Raw genomic sequence first — 8,107 nt, 5'->3', positions numbered from 1 at the left:
CGTTTTTTCCTTCTCACCATCTTTCTGTTTGCTTCATTCTGATGATGGTCCCCACTGTCATCATCTTTCAAAGCGTCTAACTTGTTGTTCATCCTCTCGCCGCGGCTGTTGCCACTGCCTCAGGGAGTGACTTCTGCTCCGCCCAATGATATGTTATTTATGGAGTGTAACTGTTCCACAGGAGCAGTCTACTCAGTAGAATTAAATGATACTGTATCATAGAACTGGAATCTGAAATCAAATAGAAGTGGTAAGTTTACAGGCACACTTTGTTTCATTGCACTTGGCTTTATTGTGCTTCACAGATGCTGCATTTTTTACAAATTGAAGGCTTGTGACAAAGGTGCCTCAAGCAAATATATTGGCACCATTTTTCCAACAGCATGTGCTTATTTCACGTCTCTGAGGCACATTTTGGGAATTCTCAGAATATTAAAAACTTCTAAATTACTACTGGATCTGTTATGGTGATCTATGGTCAGTGATCTTTGAAGTTACTATTGTAATTGTGTTGGGGTGCCACAGAACACATCATATGAGGGTGAATTTAATTAATAAAGGTTCTATGTATGTATTTTTTTGACACATGGTCCAAGATGAGATGGTATACATCTTCTGATTTCTCCACCCACTGACCATTCCCCCATCTTTCTCACTTTCCTTGAGCCTTCCTATTCTCTGAGACACAGTGAAATTAAAATTAGGTCAATTAATAACCCTACTACGTATGGGCTCTAAGTGTTAAAGTGAAAGGAAGAGTTGTGCATCTCTCATTTGAAATTAAAAGCTATAAATGATTAAGTAGTGAGGAAGGTAGGTCAAAAGCTGAGAAAGCTTGAAAATTTGGCCTCTTGTGCCAGTTAGCCTTAAGGTTTGTTATTCTACTTTATGAATAGTGTAAACAATCTTGCATTTTTCCTAAGTTACATCCTTTACAATATTGTAAATATTTTTATTGAATCCTTTCACTTGGCTAAATTTCTACAAAGGCACGATACTCCTTCACCCCTCCCCAGCATGGGTACATTGGTGTTAGAATTTGAACATGTTGGATCATAATCTTTAGGGTAGGATACAAGAATCTACAATTTTCACAAATTTCCAAGGTTCTACTTACAGAAACTAGACTTTGAAGACCACTGCTTCAGAAACTCATAAAAAGTACAATATGTAGACTCACCTGTTTTTTTAATTACCTCAGGAGAAAAATCTACAAACTCACTTAACGTCTTCAATGACCCTGGATCTAAGAGACTTCCTCACTGTTTAACATTTTTTGTTGTTGTTGCTGTTGTTGTTGTTTTTGACCTGGAACATATCTGTACTGCAGATTCGAAGCTTTCTTTCAAAAGCTAGGCCCTTTCTGCTTCTGATATTCTTTAGATCTTCAGTTTACTGGTCAAGAATACTTTATAAAGGTTTTACAAGAATATCAGTGTCTCAAGGCTTGTGAAAGTATAGTTAAACTACACTTATTATACTTCTTATATTTCTTCATTCCTTTCCCTTTCATTATCTTCCCATTTTAGAGGGTTAAAGTGTGATGATGCTACAATAAGGACCTTAAACTCATATGAGGCACTTGGATATTTGTCACAGAGAAGAAAACTTTAAAACGCTGAAACAAAGAGGACTCTAGACTCAGACAGAACACAGAGACAAATTTTAGCCCAACATCACCATCTCCTTGATCTATCCTTACTCCTTTGCTTCCTCTGTTCCTTTCCACAGTAATGCAAAAGCTAGAATTGCTAATTATGTTTTTCCCCCCTCTTGGACTTAAATCTTAGTTATTTGGAGGAGATCATATTTCAAGGTCTTGCATTTTTCTTCTTCAGCATCCTGGCATGTCCCTACAATGTGTTTAAATAAGCACCAGGCTTCTTGAGCGTTATTGCCTTTTAAAATGCTATCTCCTTTTTATCCCTGATGTCATCACAGTGTCAGAGTTAGCTTTCCTAAAATGAAATACCTACAGTATTAACAATAAGATAATATCACTTATGCTGTAATAAGTAGTAGTAATTCAACAGCATCATTTAAGCACTTAATAAGGCAGTCACTATATAACACTTTATGTGAGCATTTTGTATTCACATTTTATAGCTAGTACTAAATGCATAAAACTGAGCATCTATATAAGACAAATTTTATTTTTCTAATATAACCAGTAGGATGTAAATAAATCTCCATTTCTAAAAATGAACATCATAAAGCTTTATTGTATTTCATCTGGTAATAAAGGTCAAAGTAGAACAAAAGAGGTAATATATTTCTTATATACTCTTGAAACCTACCCAATAGTTCTATAAATAGTTTTTTTTTTTTTTTTTTTTAATATATAAACATAGAAATTGACCCTTCTGGTCTTAAAGCTTGAAACTTACATTTGTTTTATCTGAGCTCCTTGCTCAGGAAACAACCTTCAGGCCTCCCCAAAAATGTATCAACAAACTGAAACTCACCAGATCACCACATCCAGTGAGATGCCAGACCCCTCATTCATTATGATTGCTTCCTTGCCCCTCCCTAGTTCCTGTTTTCTTACATATTGTTACATTTCTTCCCTGCTACGTAAACACTAATTTTAGTCAGTGAGTTGGATTTGAGATTGTCACCCCTTTCCTCAGTTGCAGCACCAGATTAATATCTTCCTCTTTGACAACAGCTGTTTCAGTGATTGGCTTTTTGTATGACCAGCAGCAGAATCTGAACTGAACCCCTGATGTTCCTGTGACAGATTTTGGTTACCTGATCAGGAACACATTGCTTGTGTCTTGGCTGCCTTGAGCCTAGAGTCTCAGAAGGCCTCCTAAGCAGTTGCCCACCCAATTTTCAGTGGAGGTGTTTTGGTTTCTTTCTGGCCCCACAGCAGCTACCCCCAACTACATTCCTGATTGTCTAGTCAGAACAGCATTTGAAATTTGACATCTGGGCCGGGCGCGGTGGCTCACGCCTGTAATCCCAGCACTTTGGGAGGCCGAGGCGGGAGAATGACGGGAACCCGGGAGGCGGAGCTTGCAGTGAGCCGATCGAGACCACGGTGAAACCCCGTCTCTACTAAAAATACAAAAAATTAGCCGGGCGCGGTTGCCGGCGCCTGTAGTCCCAGCTACTCCGGAGGCTGAGGCAGGAGAATGACGGGAACCCGGGAGGCGGAGCTTGCAGTGAGCCGAGATCGCGCCACTGCCTTCCAGCCAGGGGGACAGAGCAAGACTCCGTCTCAAAAAAAAAAAAAAAGAAATTTGACATCTGCATCCGGATAGGTGAGAGTTAGGTCCTTTGTGGGCCTGGACAGCAGAATCCCCTCCTCTCAGTTTGAGAATTTTGACAGTGTATTTCTCTGCCTTGAGCCACAGTGCCCGGCCAATGTTCTTGGATTTAAATATCAGACATCTATCAGATTCCCTTCTCCCTACTACAAACATTGTATGCTTTTCAATAGACGCAAGATTTTGTTTTCATTTAGGTTGGACTCAGCAAGTATTATTTATCAGTTCACTGCATTTATCCATTTACCCAACAGAGGAAGTATATAAGATATAAATGTATAGAGTGTAATAATTCTTATACTCACTGTTTGCCCTTATCTCATGTATGTGCTCAGCTGTACACCATGTTTGTATTCCCAAAACCTAACTGGAAGGGAAAACTCAGAAAAATAGAATAAAAAGTATTATATATCTCCTACATCTTCATTTTAGAATATTCTAGGGGTAAAGATCAGTATAAATAAGATACTTTGGTAAGTGCCCACCACATCACCTGTTTGTCATCCTTAGACCCAGATGATACCACTCTTTTAAGAAAGAAAACTTGGCTACTGTACCTCCTACCCAGTAACATATATATCATATATCATATATATATATAAAAAACATATTTGCTACTGGTTAGGAGTGACACTCAGAAAATCATACTTAATAATGTAGTACAATTTAGGTATAAATTCACTTAGTATTTTTAAATTTTATGTATATTCATATTTATATGAATCATCATTTAAAATCACGTCTATTGATCCTGATGGCATTAAAGGCATAAGAGGTACTGACGATATTAATTTAATTTTGTTTACAGCTATGAACAGATATTTTTAGTTCACTCAGATTTAATCCAGTACTCTATTATTTGATTAACTGTACAGCTAACAAATCATTCAGGACTCCTACTGTTTCAACGAGAGTGGAAAAATATTTTTTCATTTATGTTGATATGCAACTATTTGTAGTCTAAATTAATATCCTAGCAATTGAAGGTGAAATTAAATTTATTTCTGTCAGATATGGTAATTTGATGACAGTGGATAAGCATGCGAGTAAGAGAAAGTTTTGAGGAAGAGAGGACAGTTTTTGTTTACTTAATGATTATTCAAAAGATGTTAAGTAAACATTCTATAGAATGCTACAGATAGTGGAATACAACATTGAAACAATTTAACAATGCAGTCAATGAATCCAGTTTTTAAAAATGGAATCCGTTTTCTAAAACTGAGCATACTGACACTTCATGAGATGTTTTATCATGCATCCTAAACTAAACCAACTCTTTCCCTTGACTATCTTACAGTGCATAGGGTATCTCTACATTCTAGGAAAGGAATTATCAATTTTTTATATGCCACTTACAAAATCATATAGGCATAAATTTACTTGTATTTTTAAATTTTGTAAAATGTTAATGAAAAGTGTTCTTGAAAAATACTTCTGAGAATATTTTCCAAAAAATGAACAAATTGTAATACATAAGGGACAATATCTTTCTAGTGAATTGATTACAATCATCAGAGTGTAATGTGGTATGTTCTGATTATGCTACATAATATTCTGATTAGCAGAAAATTTTTAAGTAAGTGAATTTAGCAAAATGTTTCGAGATCAAGAAAACTGTTTTAGACTGTGTTTTCTGACCCAAATGTAAGAAAGAACCCAATAAAGAGGCAGCCAGATAATGCTGTTGCTTGTAAACTTAAACAGAAGCTTGCATGTAATTTATGGTTCAAAGACAAAAATAGAAGTTATACTTTATTTAGAACTTAATGACAGTGAAAAATTACCCATAAAAAGGAAGACTGTTGAACACAGCAAAAGCTGGAATTATATAGGAAATATAAATATAAACACACAAAACAAGTGTAAATTATAATGAAGTAAAAATATATGAAAGAGAAAAAAGAAGTAGTACAGTAAAAAATAAAGGTGATTCTTTAAAAACCATAGTTAAATAGACAAATTTCCAGCCAGATTGTTTACCAGTAAAGAGAAAAAGGAGATAGATCAAAAGACACAAGATGATGATGAAAAGAGGGTCAGCACTTATAAACGTAATAGAAATTTAAGCCATAATGAGCACGAGAAAACATTATCAACTTACTTTTGAATATATAAAATAAAGACACTTTAAAAAACTAAACAAAAATGACTTACTAGTTTTAAAATAAAAAAAAAATCAAACATCTATCCTTACGAAAGTATAGACTTCAAAAGTATAGTCCCAGATGGGTGAACATAAACCACACTTGAAGCAAAAACTCGCAATTATAACTGCTTGCAATTTTAGAGGATACCAGCCACACTCCTGAACCAGAGCTTGGCACTGGCTATTCCCTCTGGAACACCCTTTTATTTTCTTCTCTAAGCAAAGACATGGAATCAACCTAAATGCCCATCAGTGGTCTGCTGGATAAAGAAAATGTGCTATATAAACACCATGGAATACTATGCAGCCATAAAAAAGAACAAGATCTTATTCTTTGCAGGGATGTGGATGTAGTCAGAGGCCATTATCCTTAGCAAACTAACACAAGAACAGAAGACCAAACACTGCATGTTCTCACTCATAGGTGGGAGCTAAATGACGAGAACATATGGACACATAGAATGGGGGACAACACACACTGGGGCTTTTTGGAGGGTGGAGAGTTGGAGGAGGGAGAAGATAAAAACAAATAACTAGTGGTTACTAGGCTTAATACCAGGGTGATGAAATAATCTGTACAACAAACCACCATGATATAAGTTTACCTATGTAACGAACCTGCACTTGTACCCCTGAACTTGAAAGTTAAAAATGAATGAAGCCTGTCAGAACCACTCATGTAGTAGTCTAACATTTTCCCTAGTATTCCCAAACCCCTTTGTCTAGCCAACATTTTCCACAGCACTTTTCGTCTTCAAACTACTGGCCTGAAGCAATCTGGCTTAGCTTTCTCAGTAGCTGGAATTGCAGGTGTACCACTGTTTTCCAGTCACAATCAGTTTTTTCAAGAACTGTTTAAGATAACAGGTTAGAGGAAATCAAGATAATATTTTGAGGGAGAAGAAGGTAAAATCAATTAAGACAGGGTGCACAGAGTATTTGAATGGTACAGATAATGTTTTATCCTTTGTACTAAACTGTGTGTATGTGCAAATTCATTATATTAGTTTGACTGTTTGTAGTCATATACATATGTGTATAAATAATTAAAAATAAAAGACAAAAGTAATATAAGCTAAAATTATAGTCATATTAATTTTATTTAAATATAACAAAGATTTGCCAGCATTCGAATGTCTGCAATTATTCTTAAAATGCACAGAACCTATGTTTAGGTACAGTATCACTGTTCATCCAGCCTTCATTCACTTAAATCTACTCTTATCTAAAATTTGTAGTGCAAGTAAAATTACATTCTGAATGACAGAAAGCAAATTACAGTATTAGAACAACATTATGGAAAATTGGCATAACATTATACAATCATCCATTACTTTATTATTTATCATTTTGCAACTTTTTAATTATATTAGTCAAAAAAGTCTAACTGCCGGGCGCGGTGGCTCAAGCCTGTAATCCCAGCACTTTGGGAGGCCGAGACGGGTGGATCACGAGGTCAGGAAATCGAGACCATCCTGGCTAACACGGTGAAACCCCGTCTCTACTAAAACATACCAAAAACTAGCCGGGCGAGGTGGCGGGCGCCTGTAGTCCCAGCTACTCGGGAGGCTGAGGCGGGAGAATGGCGTAAACCCGGGAGGCGGAGCTTGCAGTGAGCTGAGATCCGGTCACTGCACTCCAGCCTGGGCGACAGAGCGACCCTCCGTCTCAAAAAAAAAAAAAAAAAAGTCTAACTGTACTTAATAGCTAATACATATATTTTTTGATATTTTTAAAGGCCATTATTAAAATAATAATAATTTGGGGATGAGAAGGCCTATTGAAAAATGACCAACATAGAAATCATAAATAAGTTTGATGCAACAAATATTTGTAAGTCTTATAGTTAAAAATGTAAAAATTCATTATAAACAAAGCTAAAAGACAATAATATTCATTGGGAAATCTTTGCAACATTTATTTCAAGGGTTGATGTCCTTAAACATTTTTACAAATTAATACACATTTAAAAAGGTGAGGAGTGGCAATAGCGATGAGGGACAATTCACAAACACGTAAACTTTAAAACGGTTTAATCTGTAAGTACATCAATAACAATTTGATTAGAGTAGTTATTTTATCTATTAAATTAGAAAAGGTCAATACAATTGGTAATCTTCCAAGCAAATATATGGGAGAAGCGCTTTCTCATACACTTACAAGAATATTATTTTGTTAGAATGCAATTAAATAAACGGTAAAAATCTATATCCTTTGTCAAAACAATTTAAGTTCTAGACCTCCAGAATCCACATATACATATACATATATACATACATATATACACACACATTCACACCTATTAACTCAAATCCAACTCCAATTCTTTCATAAGTAGTATTTTGTCCAACAAATAAATTTATCTCAAATTCTTCTTAACTTTTCCCCATTATAGAGCCAGTAATTGTATGTGTAGCTCTAATTCCTTTATTTGCATTTACTTCTGCTTTCAAACCCTTATATGAGGCAAGTGGGATTAATTTATTTCATTATCTTAACTAGATTCATTGCTTTACTTTGTCAAACTCTGATTTGCTCCACTCAATCTTATGTGTCCAAGAACTTAATGTGGATTCCTGTTCCACCCTATGAAAATCTGTTCCAAAAACTTGCTAAATTCTTGACTCAAGACATTCCAGTTAGTAATGCATTTCTCTCCTCAAATACAATGGAGTTGTGTTCTAATATA

The sequence above is a fragment of the Trachypithecus francoisi genome, unplaced genomic scaffold, assembly GCF_009764315.1.
Source record: "Trachypithecus francoisi isolate TF-2019V2 unplaced genomic scaffold, Tfra_2.0 Lachesis_group9, whole genome shotgun sequence".
Taxonomy (NCBI): domain Eukaryota; kingdom Metazoa; phylum Chordata; class Mammalia; order Primates; family Cercopithecidae; genus Trachypithecus; species Trachypithecus francoisi.
The sequence above is the reverse complement of the archived record's forward strand: the minus strand, read 5'-3'. Positions refer to the sequence as shown.